Below are 15,451 nucleotides of genomic sequence, written 5' to 3'. Positions count from 1 at the left end.
GTAACTGAGGGCTGCTATCACCCCTCTGGCCTCCTCAGTGTCCAAGCGGCCCCACCTCCAACTTGAACAAAGGGCCTTTTAGAACCTGGAGGTGGAATTCTCAGAATCCCGTGAGCTGATGGCTTCCACAGAATGCTTTAATAATGGAGGCTCTGTAGAGGACAAAAAGGCTGGAATCTGGCCGCCGCAGCCATCACCCCCTCCTCGGAAACTGTGGGGTGAGAGACAACTGGGGGGGCTTCATCAGACTGGCTCCCCTAGACCAGTTGCCAGGAGTCCAGCCACCCCCAGCAGTAAGAGCCGGCCTTCCCTGAGAGCGTACGCTTAACACCGCGCTCACCCAGTGAGGAGGCACTGTGGATCCCCACTTTACAAATGAGGGTCCTGAAGCACAGGAAGGTAGAGGGTCCAGCCCTGTGAGAGAAAAAACTTCCTTTGTTTCAAGTCACTCAATCTGGCAATTTGTTATAGCAGCCACAGGAAACGAGCACAAGGGCTGTGCACACCGGCTGGCAGGTGGTTTGCAAGGCCATTAAGTCCCACCACACTCAACCAACTCAGATTAACTGCTAATGCCTGAAAGTGCTGAGTCTGGTCTCCTTGGGAAAGAAGAGGACCATTGATTAGTGATGTCTGCCAGAGGTAAGAAAGCAAAGAGTGTTAACGTGAAGACTATGTGTGTACACTTCCTATGAGAATGCTCAGTAAAAAGCTATTAAGTTAATAAACAAATGAGACATCTGCAGAGGGGGTCCTCCTGAGACAGAATTTTGAGACTAAGTAGCAGGAAGTCTCTACCCACAGCTCATCTCCAGTGGTTCAGCGGCCCTGGGAAGCACCAACAGAGATTAGGAGCTCAGGTCTCCTCCCTCCCCGCAGCTTCTCTATGAAATACCACTTCCCTGCTGCTACTCTGCTGCGAACCTCTTTAGGGCCCATTCATTGCCTTTGCTACAAAATCTAAACTCTTCTGCTTGACAATAAATACCTTCTTTCTCCTTTTTGCCTAGTTCATTTCCACATCAGACAAACTGAGCTGGCAAGATGAATGCATTTGGTGAAAAAAAAAAAAAATCCAGGTCTTTGGCAAGGACCAACCGTAGGGCGCCCAGGAGTTTTTCCTGGTGTGTGTTTGGGAAGATACCAGTTATGAAGATTTCAGTTGCAAGTAACAGAATTTTCAGGACTCCAACTGGCTTCAAGGATTGGGAAATGTGTCATCCCCCTTGTAGGCTGTCCAGAAGAATGTGGGCTTCAGGGGTGGTTGATTCCGCCATTCAGCAATGTTGTCGTGGACTCTGGTTCCTTTCAATTCCCCCTTCGGTCACCCTCAGGGCTGCTGTCCTCAGGTTGGTGTCACTTTATTTTCAGATAACAAAAACATCTGGAACAAGAGCAGAGGTCGCTTGCTGGGAGCTTTGCTCAGAAGTCCATAACCAGTTTTCTTTCACCTCCTATTGGCTACTTTGGGGGTCACGTGGTCATGAGTGGGATTACCCCCAGACCCATCAGATTCACTCCTTATGCTGAGGCTGGGTTCAGCTTCCCCTGAGACTCATGCCTGGGTCAGAGAGGGGAAGATAATCAAAAGCACAGGTCTGCTAGGAAGGGGCAAATGGATGCCAGTGGGGGTTGAGAGTGGGATTGGGAGATGAGTGGCAGCCAGTGGTACCCACAACAGGAGAGTTAAAGACACAGCCTTGTATTTGGCATCTTTGAGAAATTCTCAGTCTTGAAGACTAAGCTGCCCCATCTCAGCTACCTCCACCCTAAAGTAAGACACCATCACCTCTTGACATCGCCACTGTCATAGTCTCCTGTTTTTCCCACATTCTCTCTAGACATCTTCTGGTTGTACTCTTGAACAAAAGGGTTGAATCAGCCCCTGACCATTTTACTTTTCTCCCTTCCTGCCTACAGGAATGTTGATGTGGCCATGAGCTCCTTCGCATCATAAAGATGAGGGGAGCACTCAAGGGATGGTGGAGCAACAGGACCAAAAAGCCTGGGTACCTAACACCATGGAGCTGCCACGTCAGCCCAGGAATGCTTACACCATGACTATTACATGTCAGAGAAAGAAAGTTTCATTTTTTTAAGGCTCTGGTCCTCTGGCTCTCAGTACAGCAGCTGAAATTATATTCTAAATAATATGGTAAGTTTCTGTTGCTTGCAACCCCAAGAGTCCTAAATAATTCCATTATTTACTGAGCACCTGCTATATGCCAGGTTCTGGGGAATACAGTAAAGGAGGAAATAAATCTTGTCCCTGCCTTCATGATGGTTACAATTTAGTAAGGGGATACAATATCAACTAATTAATTACATGGAAAGGTTTGTAATTACAATTGTGATTAATGCGATTAAAGGATTGGATACTCTGAGAACAAATACAGAAGAACTGATTAACTCCGGACATAAAAGCATTACATTCAATGACAGTTTGTCAAGTAAAGATAAGAGCCTGGGAGAAGAAACAGCTTTGTAAAGGGCCCAAGAAGGGAAGGAGCTCCTTCAAGCTTCGTTCAAGGAAGTTGAGAGAACAAGGTTCAAGGCATAAAGATACAGCAAGCGAGGGAGGGAAGAAAGTTACCCAAGTTGATGTTGGGGGTCAGTAGAGGTCAGATCCTATAGAACCATTTAAGTCAGTGTTGGTTTGGGTTTTATCCTAAGAGCAATGGGAAGCATGGAGGGCTTCTTGGTGAAATCAGATGTACATTTAAAAATATGACTCCAGATGTCAGTAAAGAGCGGATTGGGGTGGGGTCGGGACCTCAGAACAAGGAGAACTGGGGCAGACTCTCCCTTCATCTTCATCTCAGCTCTTTGTCTGTCACCTCTTTCTCAGTGTGACAGCTCCTGAATTATACATCTCACATTGCCCACAGTTGGAGAGAGATTGCTCTCTATATCAATTCCTGGGGAAGTCTAATGCCCACTTAGAATTAAGCAATTGTAGTCAGGGAGACAGGGTGCTGTAAGAATGTCCTACTAAAACCAAATGGGTAAATGTAGATGCTTCCTACATGACACAAAGATAAAGCGGATGAATGAGTGAATTTGCACATCCTTACCTGTCATCTTGTATTCCTGGCTAAGATTCATGTGTCAACACTTTGAAGGCTAAAGCCTCCATGTGACCCCAATTCCCGTCTTCCCAGAAGCTGGGATCATTTAGTGAGCATTTGTTGAAACAGAGTCAAAGAATAATACTCGACATTAATGTCAGACACTCCCATAAAGACGATCAGTGGACTAAATACAGAGTGAGACTCAAGAGTGGGGAAACTTAGCAACTGTGCAGCAGAAAAGGTAACAGCGCACTTAGAAAAGCCCCCAAGGCTGTGGTTGCTGAGTGTGTTCTCTGTGTCCGGCTGACAGGAGGTCCTCAGGGCACAATAAGGGTAGCACGTGCTAATTGAGGCCAGAAATCGTGTTCATTAACCAGAGCCCTTCTGTGGTCCTTCACGTCTAAATGAGACCCAGTGGGGTAAGTTTGGAACATGATTATCAGGGATTTTTGCAAGGTGGCTCATTAACATAATTCCCCTAATTAGAAACCAAAGAAGCTCTTGTCGAAAATTTTCCACTAAATATTACAGGGCCATAATTCCTACATCATTAGGTGCCTAGCTCTGAATTCTAATTACAAACCTTCCCCTATGATCTGTGAAGGGCTAAGTCCTAGAGGGATTTTTTTCACTTAATAAACAGTTATTGAGCTCCTATGCATACTGGGTTAGGTCTTGATGATACAGAGATGAGAGAGAGTCCCTGACCGGAGGAAGCTCACAATCCAATAGGTGGGCAGAGAAGTAGACGAGTAATTGCAATGCAAAGGATATATGGTGTGTGTGCAGGTAAGGCATTGGGAGGGGTGGTGGGTGGGTGGAATATGAATACAAAAAAGATACTTTGGAAAAAGCTAACAGCTTCTCAGCTTGGTGGAGGCAATTGAGGTGGGGAAGAAGGGTCAGGGAAGGCTTTCTGATCTAGCTAGTATCTATTAGCTACTGTGAAAACAGGAAGAAAGGTATTTTTGGCTGGGGAACAGCATACACAAAGGCCTGGAGGCATGAAGTATAACATCAGGTCCAGGGACCTGCAGGTGGGTAGTTAATTCAGCAAGTCTAGAACTTAGAGCAAAATGAGAAGTGGAGACAGGCATGTCTATATCGGCGGGTGAGGGTCAGATCACTATACACCTTGGAAACCACAGTCTGGAAGCATTTTCAAGGGCTAAGAGGGAGAGTGAGAGGTAGAGGAAGACAATAATCAAAACCACATATGATGCCTAGAGGATTTCCCTCCCAGCAAAGCCCCTTCCTCTCACCCTAGAAACCTTTTAATCCTCCCTCCCATCCCTGCCATTTTAACATGGCCACAGTTAGCTGCATGATGTTACGATTTTTTAAATTGAAGTATAGTCAGTTACAATGTGTCAATTTCTGGTGTACAGCATAATGTCTCAGTCATGTGTGTGTGTGTATGTATATATATATATTCATTTTCATATTCTTTTTCACTAAGGGTTATTATAAGATATTGAATATAGTTCCCTATGCTATACAGAATAAATTTGTTTTTTATCTATCTTATATATAGTAGTTAATATTTGCAAATCTCAAACTCCCAAATTTATCCCTTCCCACCTCCTTTCCCCTGGTAACCATACCATTTTTTACTACATCAATGAGCCTGTTTCTGTTTTGTGGATGAGTTCACTGGTGTCTTCTTTTTCCTTTTTTTAGATTCTATAATTTGACCTCACAGTTGATTGGTTTGGAGGAAGATCACCTGATTCACACCGGACCAATCAGGCTTCAAGAATGTTCCAAAGTTAGGTGTAAAATATATGCATTTTAGGGGAACGAAATAGGTCTTAACTTTTCTCGGCTTATCAGAGGATTTCCCCAACCTCACATTTACAGAGGCCCAGACTAGGGGGTGGCAGGTAAGGGGATGGGACTTTCCTAGCACAACAAGGCAAGACACTCAGGTCCGGCAGCTGTACATTGAGCAAAAATGAGAATTTTTTTTTTCAAAGCATAAACTGTTTCCATGCCCTCCGCTCCAAATTTTTCTCCTGGCCTTTTCATTATTTCAGACCCACGCCCACCTCACTTATTTCTGTCTGACATGATACAGCGCCCATCTTGTGAGAAATGGTGAAATGGACCATAATGAATACATTGCTTAAGCGAGGAGAGTTGACAGGAATATAAATATGGGGCATGCTATATAAAGCCCCACACATCCCACTGGCCTCATTTATTAAAATCTTGCCACGCTAAATTTACAAAGAGCACTTGTCTCTATACGGATGCTCATAAAATACCGCTTATGCTATTGCTCACATCCAACCCCCCGCCCCAATTTCCCTAGTGCCTGACCTTTCTCTGTGTAAACCTCAAGGCCTGGCTAGAGTCCACCAGGGACTCGGCATTTAGGTGTGTTCAAGGTAGGCTTTCGATTTGGATTAAAGTCAAGATAGGAAGCTCTGGTCTCATTTGCAGTAATCACTCAGGAAATGTTACTCTACATTATTTTTAGTATATGTCATTTTTATAATTAAAAATTCTTAACCAAAACAAACAAACAAAAACCCTCATAAACACATGTCAGTTACCATCATTGAACTCTGTTGCCACTATTGTTTTCCTACCCTCTATCCTTGGAATTCAGGATTTATGTGTGCTGGAAATGGCTGTTGGAAATTACCAGTGTATACCGTGTCCCCCTCCCCGCCACACACGCAGCCAGTGAACTAAGACAGCTCCCTCTTCCTAGCAGTGCTCATTTATTCGCCCTAATTGATCATTACAAGGCATGCTCAGGGGGTCCCTGGGCTCATATGTTAATTGACCGCACACCCACTTCATGGGGAACTCCCCAGTTCCCCAAGTGTGAGCAGACTCCACGCTCCCTTCTGCACCCACAGTGCATTCTGGGAGACTTCAGAGGCGAGAAGGTCGGCAGGTGGTGCATCTGATCAGTTAATTAGGAGCCAATTAAGAGGTTTGATTCCAAGCCTAGCTAATCGCATAATTAAATCTCCACCCATCCTCCATCCCAGTTCCCAGTTCAAAAGGCTCTCCCAGCCTGCCATCCTGCTTATTTGTTGCTGGCGGCGAGGGGAAGATACGAGCCCTGCTCAGGTCTGTCCACGCCAGAGACAGCCTCTCCGCTTCCTCCTGCTCCTCATTTCTGAGGCTGAAAAAATTGACTAGGGCAATGTTTTTGAGAGCATCTAGGAATAAACGTGGACTTACTTCCTCAAGAGGTTGTATGAGGATTACAGGAAATAATCTGAGAGTCAAAAGGAGCTTTTCAAGGGGCAAGAACCTCAACCTGCATTCAGTAAGCAAAGACTGTCGATCTTTTCCTCCGAGGACTTTGTGCTAGTTCTCCCTCTCCTGCCCACGTCTGTTCTCCTCTTTCCTGCAGGAACCCTGCTTTTGGTCATGGCATCTACATGTGTCTTTCCCAGGATCCCCTTGAGCAAGGTGTGGTCCCATGACATAGTGCTATTCAGTGAGATATTGGTAGCAGACCTCAGAGAGGGCGAGCCTGCACAAATAATAAGGGGGGAGCCCCAGAGGAAGGGGTTTTTTGCTTCTGGCCCCCTTACTTTCTCCTTTTTGCTCTCTTGAAGATAGAATGCAATGTCTGGAGGTGGAGCAACCATTTTGCAACCGTGAAGAAAAAAGCCAACCTCTAAGGATGACAGAGTTGAAAAATGGAAGGCATCTGGGTCTCTAATGGCTTTGTGAACAGCTGTAACAGCCAGGGCTGCCTCTCAGAACTTGTTGCTACGAGAAAAAAATAAAGCCCTACTTGGTGAAACCACTGTGGGCAGCTATTTACCTACATTTGAACAAACTCCTGACTGATACAGATGTTGACATTAGCCTAACACATAGATGTATCAATGTATAATAGTACTAGTAGAAATAATAACAACAAAATACAATGAGCCTATACTATAGATAGGATTATTGGGAGAATTGCATCAGATCAAGTAGTTAAAACTCTTAGTACAATGACAGGCACATGGAAAATATTTATGAACCTTGGTTTTTATTAGAACTTAAGGTTGAGAGGGTTTATAAGACTTATCAATAAGTCTTTGGTAAGACTTACCAAGAAGTTGGAAGAGAAACCAATATCAAGATTTGGGAACCAGAAAAGAAGTGATTATATAGATCCTGGGTTCAGGAACCTTCCCCATTAGCAAGTGTCCTGGACCTGCCTCTTTAAAAAAAATTTTTTTAACACATTTTTTTGTGATATGGTCCCTGTACCGTAAACCACACATATTTCAAATGTACAGTTTGATGAATTTTGATAGATGACTACACCCATGAAACCACCACCACAATCAAGACAGGTAACACTCCCCAAGAGGTGCAGTTTTCAAATTCCCAATTTATCCCTTCCCACCTCCTTTACCCACTGGTAACCATAAGTTTGTTCTCTGTGTCTGTGAGTCTGTTTCTGTTTTGTAGATAAGTTCATTTGTGTCTTTTTTTTTTATAAGATTCCACATGTAAGTGATATCACGTAGCATTTTTCTTTCTCCTTCTGGCTTACTTCAATTAGAATGATGATCTCCAGGTCCATCCATGTTGCTACAAATGGCATTATTTTATTCTTTTTTATGGTCGAGTAGTATTCCATTGTATATATATACCACATCTTCCCAGTCACCTGTTGATGGACATTTGGGTTGGACCTGCCTCTTATAAGCTGTGTGACCGCAGCCAAATTATTTCATCTTTTGGAGCCCCAGCTTCCTCTTCTTCAAAATGGGGGAATTATGAGGATCAAATAAGATATGCCCATAGTAAGGGCTTAATACATGTGGTTAACACTTGTGGTTAATTCTACCTGGATATGGGTAGGAATCTCAAAGGAAGAGAATCCCTCAGGGCATTGAGACAGGAAGCAAGACAACTTCCCAGTCTTTCAGCAAAGGTGTCTCCCAGCAGGCCCCTTGAACAGCAAGAGGAGGCACTCAGCATATGACTCGTCTTGATAAAAATCTCTCAGAGAAGCAGTACATTACTGAATCCTTGTTTCAGCTAAATCAAACATACTGCAGATCCCATTGACATTTAATACTGATATTACAGCCCCCAGGAATAACAAGTGAAAGTAATTAAGTTTAATGATTCCAACGAACCCAATATGCTTGATTGCAGTGTGTATGCCTAATTATCCTCCTTTTGTTGTTGTTGTTGTTGTGTGCATGGTATAAATAAAGCCTATTTGTTTTTAAAAGGCACTAATTTTAAGATGCAATAGGAAAAGTTGCATCTGTAGCACCTTTCTGAAGGGCTCGCTCAAAAACCTGAGTGGGAAGAAAGTCGCTTGGCTTGTCAAAGTGGCAAAGGAGGGATGATGTAATGCTCAGGTCTCTAAACTGGGATGAAAACAGCTTGTCCAACAGCAGAGAGGAAACTAAGGAGGCCCAAGCCTCTAGGGCCCCCCATCTTCTCCTCACCAGGGGAGAGGAAAAACGGAGGTGGGTAGAGGCTAGCGGCATAACCTAGGGGAGGAAATGGTGATGTCAGGTGTAGAGGCTGCTCTGCTTACCTGGAGAGATGCCCCAGTGGTAGACGAATTATCAGCCTTGAAGCCCCAACACCTCCTTGTATCCATACTCTTTGCCATGTGACTGGCACTCCTTTCCATTAAAAGGACAGAATATATTTCCCCATCCCTTGACTTTGAGTTCGAACATGTGATTTGCTTTGGCTAATGGAATGAAGTGGAAGTGACAGACTGCCAGCTACAAGCCTAGGGCTGAAGAGACCTAATATGTTTCCATTTACCATCTTGTGTTTCTGTCATTGCCATGTGACCATGCTTGGACTGGTCTGCTGGTCGCAGGTGGAGAAGGAGAGACACACAGAGCAGAGACACTGAGTCAAGCCCAGGCTGGATCAGCCTGACCCCAGCCAAGCCACAAATATGAAAGCTAAATATGTGCTTATTGCTGATTTATTTATTAAACTCCACTGGGATTTGGGCATTTTTTTCTTTTTGTGAAGTATAAGGGCTTTGGTATAACAATGACAGCCTTAAAATGCTTTGAGACTTTTGTGGCAGTAAGCAATGTTCTGAACAATAGTTCCCCAGCCTTCAGGGGGTTCTGAAAACTGTGTCTGACCCAAGGAAAATCAGAAACCCCCTGAAACAGTTAACCACACCTACCGGTACTCAACCAGAAGCTGAAAACTCCCAGGGCATTCCTGGCTCTTCTCTGTAACCCCCACGTCTCTTCCCAACTCCACAATCAGTGACATTATGTTAGTAACTTTATTATTTTTTATTTTCTTAATTTCTTTTTTTTTGAGGGGAGGGAGGTAATTAGGTTTATTCATTCATTCATTCATTATTTTTTTAATGGAGGTACTGGGGATTGAACCCAGGACCTCATGCATGCTAAGCACGTGCCCTACCACTGAGCTATACCCTCCCCCCACATTAGTAACTTTAAATTGGCCATGGTGGGAGTGTTTACATCAAATAAATGGGCGAATGCTCTCCCCCCAGAGAGCCAGCTTATCAACGTACTCATGGCTCCTGCAATCTGTTGGTTAAGTCATCTTGCTGCTTTGGCATTAGCAGCATCTCTTGGAAGTAGCCCCTCTTCTGCATCTTTGATTCCACTGTCCTTGCACAGGGGATAACCTAGAGCTACAGAGCACACATCAGAGTCAAATGATCTGTGTGCAAATCCCAGCTCTGCAACTTGGCACTTGTATGATCCTAGTTAGTTCCCAAAACACTCTAAGCCTCATTCTCCACATCTGTAAGATGGGAAATAATCAAATAGTATCTAACCCTTAGGGTTATTAGGAGGGTTCAATGAAATAATTCAGGGAAAGCATGCAGCACTGTTTCTGACACCTCCTAAGCACATAAGAAGTGACAGCTATCATTGCTTGATTCAAGTTCACATCATCTTTTGCCTTGGTTATTTGCAGTACCTTCCAACTGACTTCCTGCTTGTTGGTCTTGCCCTCTTCCACTCCATTCTCCCCAAAGCAGACAGAGCAAACTTGCAAAAAGACAAGTATGATTGTGACACTCCCTCGCTCAAAATCTTCCAGTAACTCCCCTTTACCTTAAGGAGACAGCCTCAATTTACAAATGGGGAACTTTGTTCAAGAAATTTGTTCAAGTTCACACAAGCAGTCAATAACATAGGACTGGAATCCAGGTTCTCCATCTCGACATTCTGCACTCTTCACCACTATGCTATTCTGAGGATGAAAGAATAGGTGGAGAGAAGGGAAGGATGGAGGAACAGATGGAATAACAAAAGGAGAGAAAGATGGAAGGATGGATGGAAATCTACAAAAGATAACAGACTCCTGAATGAAAGGGTGGATGGATGGATGTAGGGAAGGGTATAGGCTAGAAGGATAAAGATATAAGTATGGAAAGACATAGGGGTTCTCCTAAGTTGCACTCTTCCCTTCCTTCCAGCCTGGCCTTTCGTAGCAAGGGATTCCTGTCTCCATGGACATCTACCTGGGACATCAAAATGCAGCAAGTCCCATGAATCCTTCTACTTCTTAGCTCCCTTTGCCTCACACCAGCTTGAGTCCAATTCATCCCTAAACTAATCTCCTTTGGTGATCAGCTACCAGTGACCTGATCACTTCTGTCTTCTTCCAGAAGCTCAGGTTTTCCAGTGACCAGAGACCAAATTTATCTTAATAGCTAATAGATACTAGGCACTTACTGTATGCTGGATATATAACTATCTCATCTAATCTCCATGATACCCTTGTAAGGCAGGCATCGTTATTTTCTCCATTCTGAAGATGAAGAAACAGAGTCGCAGAGACCTTGAATAATTTCCCCCCCAAATTTGCACAACTACAAGATGGTGGATCCAGGATTAAACTCAGACAATTAGACCCCAGGGCCCATCCTCATAATGACTGCACTCTGCTTCTGTGTCTCCTTGGCTACTTCAGCTGTGAGCTCCATTCTCTGTATTTGGATGCAGAGACTCACCAATTTATCCTGCCCTAAACAGCAATCGAGTACAGGTTACAGACTATACCGCCATTACCAAACCAGAGCAATGTGGGCCAAAGACATCTCCCACGTGGGATTATAGGGTCTCTGACATTTTAGCTGAGAGAAACACTCCTGTAGGGGGGCATGGCTCCGTTGGAACAAAAGACCCTTGGTGATTTCAGAATCTGACAAGCCCTGGATTCTGGTCCCTCCCCTGCCATTCAGTTAAGCTGTGTGACCTTGGGCAAATTACATCTCTGAACCTTGGCTTTCTTACCTGCAAAACAGGGAAAATAGTAGTAGCTAGTATGAATAGTTGTGAGAACTAAATAAGACAATGTGTACAGAAGGCTTGATACGATCAGAAATCCACAGATGATAGCTATCCTGGTGGCTGTTTTATTTTGGCTGCAACAGCCTCTCTCTCTGGGTGGGTAATCTGCCTGGAAATTTTCTAAACTGTGGTAGATTGCAGAAAAATACCTCTCTCCCATTAAGACACAAGATACAAACACCACCTGGGGAGAGAGGCTACATTTCTTCAGTGTGTGTGTTTTTTGAAATGAAAACAAAATGAAAAAATTCAATCTACTTTGACCAAAAGCCCAAGGCCCTCACCTCCCAGCTGCTTTTCTCCTCCCCAAAAGCCCCACCTCCTGTCAGAGGATCAGTCAAGTGAGCTCCTCCTCTCGGGTGATTAGCTCCCCTTGCTAACTGACAGGGTTCAATGCAATTTAATTTCATTGGAAGGAAGTGATTCAGAAATCAAGGTCATTTAATTTCTGAAAGGCAAGTGAAGGGTTGCCTTTCTCAAATAATCTTTCTGCCATTGATTCCCCCTTAAAATGAAAAGTACAATGGTTAATACAGTGGCCTGAAGGTCATGTTAGATCACCTTTCCAAATAAGAGAAGAGTTCTTTCTACAGGATTTTAATTAGGTCGAGTACAACTAATTCTTCCTTTGCTTCTTACTCCATTTCCTTTCCTTTCTGTAATTACTGCCAGCATAGCACGTCTCTCACACACAAATGGATCTAAAGAAAGCTGCACGATTATCCTTTATTTCTCCTTCATGCAAGAAAGGTGAAGGTTCTCCACTGCATTCAGTCTTTGTAAATCTGGGGACTATTGTCCTAACAGCCTTACACACGTGAGTGTCAGCATCAATGTCAGAAGTGAGGGGGTCCAAATATGATTCCATGACACACAGGTCTCCCCTTCACCTGCTCAACAGAAAGTAATTAGACATCAGAACAAAGCAAATCAACTCATGTGCATATTGTCAATCAATAAACATATATCAAGTGCCTATCAAGGGCTTTGTAGGGTGTTAGGTGGATGGAAGTCAGGGCTGCAAAGGAACCTAAGGATCTTAGGTTTGGTGAGACAGATAATTAGCAGGTAAAATGAATCAACAATATGCTACTTGGTCCTGGAACAGCAAAGTCATTGTGTGCAGTGGTGGTGTTGAAGTTGTGGAGAAGCAATCAGAATGCTCCACAGAGGAGGTGAGGCTTGAATTGACCTTGAAGGCACAAGTAGGATTCAGATCACTCACGCACTTAAACATTTCCTGAGTGCCTAATACATGCAGGCATTGTGTGAGTACTCTCCTCACTTCAGTACTGAGGGGCAGGTGCTAGCCTTACGTCCACTTCACAGATAAGGAAACTAAGGCTCAGAGACATTAAGCAAAGTGCTCAGGGACACGTAACAGTGGCAGAGCTGGGATTCAAGCCCAAGTTTCTCTGACTCCAAACTCCAGTACAAAAAGGCAGAGATGAATGAAAGTCACTGAAATGAGAGAGCTCATACAAGTTGTCTGGATAGGGAAGAAATCTGAAACAGAACCTTTATTAAGTATCCAGAAGCCAGGCTCTGTGTCTCCCCAGACACCTCTAACGCTGTTTTTATTTTTATCATAGCACTTGTCAGCACCTGCTATTTTCTTGCTTTGATTGTTTATCGGTCTCCTCTTCCTTCAAGAATGTGGATACCAAGAGTGGAAGGCCATATCTGGCTTGATTTACTGCAGACTACCTAGTTCCCTGACTGGCACATAGTAGGTGATCAACAAGTATGTGTGGAAAGACTGACTGAATCTCATTTCCCAAGAGCCAAGGGGAGGAGATGCCACGTTGCAAACTTCAACAAGTCACTCTCCGTGCCTGTCTGGTGCCCTACAGTATCCCCAGCACCTAGGACAGCGCCCATGGCATAAAGCCGCTGCTCAAGAACTGAACTGTTAAGAGAGGGAGGGAGAGAGAAATGGAGGGAGAGAGGGAGAAGGAAAGGAGGTGGGGGGAGGGGGAGAGAAAGAAGAGGAGGAGGAGGGAGGAAGGGACGGAGAATCAGCTGGAGCAGAAGGACACTCACAAGTTTAGTATAAAGCAGATTCAAGTTCAGCTAACTATTTTTCTGCTTCACTGATGCACAGAGCCACCTTGCTAAAGACTGAGCCAGGGCAAACTCACTGCTCTGAATCCATTCTTAAGAAGACACAAATGCCTGGCTGATCCATATCCCTGATGATTCTCCTCTGTGCATATCGCCCTCACCTGACCCAAAAGGGAAAATCCCCTCTGGACCTCGCAGGTCTCACCACCGACTTGGATTTTCTTTTCATTAATTTTCGTTTTCCTAAGGAATACTTATTCATGTGGTTTCTGTTTAGGCAATTATTGAAATTATGTCTAATTATGTAATGATGGTAAATAATAATAATCACCTTGTTGCAACATGGTCTGCTTCTATTATGGGTAAGGATTTTATGCAATTTACTAAGAAATGTTCTAAGGTAGGAGTGCTGATTAGGAAGAAGGGATGGTGTCATTTTGAATATTTGGTTGAGTTATCACTATTCCCACCCAGCTGCTATGCAGGAAAGCTCCTGTATCTTTTTTATCCAGCCCTATGGCTGTACTCTTTGAATATTATTACCACAATTACTATTAATAATAGCTACTTTTAATTCACCTCTTACAATGTGCCAGATCCACTTTAAATCCAAATTAAAATTCAGTGCAAACTTAAATGCCTTCAGAGACCAAGGAAGTGTGGTAAATACCTTCTGAATACTGAAGCAGGCTGGGTTGGGGGACAATAGGGAGCAGTGGGGTCTGTGGTGGACTGTAGCTTGCTTGCCCTGAAGGAGACAGCCACCACTCAGCTTCAGCTGAGTATTGCCATTTGGAGATGTGGGGATGGTGCTGCCTTTTCAGGATTCACCAGATATATGGATTTTCATGTGAAATGCCCAGATTTTTAAACTACTGTATGTGCCAACAGTCTGTGTGCTCCCCATTTATAATCCCTCAGCCTCAAGCATCTTCCATCAGAAGCCTCTGGGAAAGACTAGTCTTTGAGCAGGGACTGTGTCTATTTTGTTCATTGTGGCATGGGAGAAGGGAAGAAAAAATTGCATTGAGCCAATGTGGAGGCAGTAAGAGACCATTTCTCATTTTTATTTAAAAATCTCATGGAGGCAATTTCAGAGAACAATGAAATATCATCAGAAGTCTGGTCAGAGAGGAGAGTCGGGTGAAGAGGGTGGATATAATTACTGGCAACACTGATAAGGAGAGCCAGAAACAGACAAGTCAGAGTTATAAAGTCCTTCTCCCATGGTCCCCACACATCCCCAGGGCTGGCCAAGGCAGGGATCTGCAGAGAAGGGGTGCCAGGCTGTCCAAGGCAGAGCCCCCGGGACCAACAGGGACAGTAAGAGGCTGATCCTGGCTCTTATGTAACAGAGCAAAGAGGCCGTGCATGCTTTTCCATCCTCAGTTTAAATGTCATAAGTCAGAGAGTCTTACAGTTAAGTTTCAGTCTCTTCCTATTACCTACCCATAATATCCCAGACTTTCCCTTTGTAACAGTCATTATGCATGTGATCAGTTTATATCAGATCCACTTTCCTTCATGAATATGGGACGGATTTCATCTGTCTTGCTTATCACTAGATCTTCAGCATGCACGGTGCTTGACACATAGTAGGGGCTTGATAAATAATGGCTTATGACAAGTGAATGAATAATGATGACCTTAGGTATGGGTTATTTTTTTTAACATTTTTTATTGATTTATAATCATTTTACAGTGTTGTGTCAAATTCCAGTAGGTATGGGTTATTTAATAGCACAATGCCTCACCTGTAAGACAGGGATAATAAAAGTGCCCCTTAGAATCTCTGTCTTCTCTGTGCTAGTACCCACAGGAAATATACACACCGTGTATTTCATCTGCTTTCCGTATCAGGCATATGAAGTCAGCAGGTTTTTTTATCCCCAATTTGTACTAAGGAAACCCAGGCTTACAGCAGTTAAATGACTTGCCCAAGGTCACACAGCTAGGAAGTGACACAATGGAGATTCCAGTCCGGGTTTTTCTGAATCTTTATCATCTTCC

General features: G+C 43.8%; 1 long non-coding RNA gene across 1 annotated transcript; it reads left to right on the top strand.

The window, feature by feature from the left end:
- The first annotated feature begins 226 nt into the window (after positions 1–226).
- LOC140686942 (uncharacterized) lies at positions 227–4,871 on the top strand. The gene is made up of 3 exons (XR_012060947.1): positions 227–642; positions 1,921–2,155; positions 4,752–4,871. It is a non-coding gene; the product is annotated as an uncharacterized lncRNA (long non-coding RNA).
- The last annotated feature ends 10,580 nt before the right edge of the window (positions 4,872–15,451 follow it).

This window comes from Vicugna pacos, chromosome 18 (assembly GCF_048564905.1).
Source record: "Vicugna pacos chromosome 18, VicPac4, whole genome shotgun sequence".
NCBI classification, from domain to species: domain Eukaryota; kingdom Metazoa; phylum Chordata; class Mammalia; order Artiodactyla; family Camelidae; genus Vicugna; species Vicugna pacos.
Note: the sequence above shows the minus strand (reverse complement) of the source record. Positions and strands in the feature narration are given on the sequence as shown.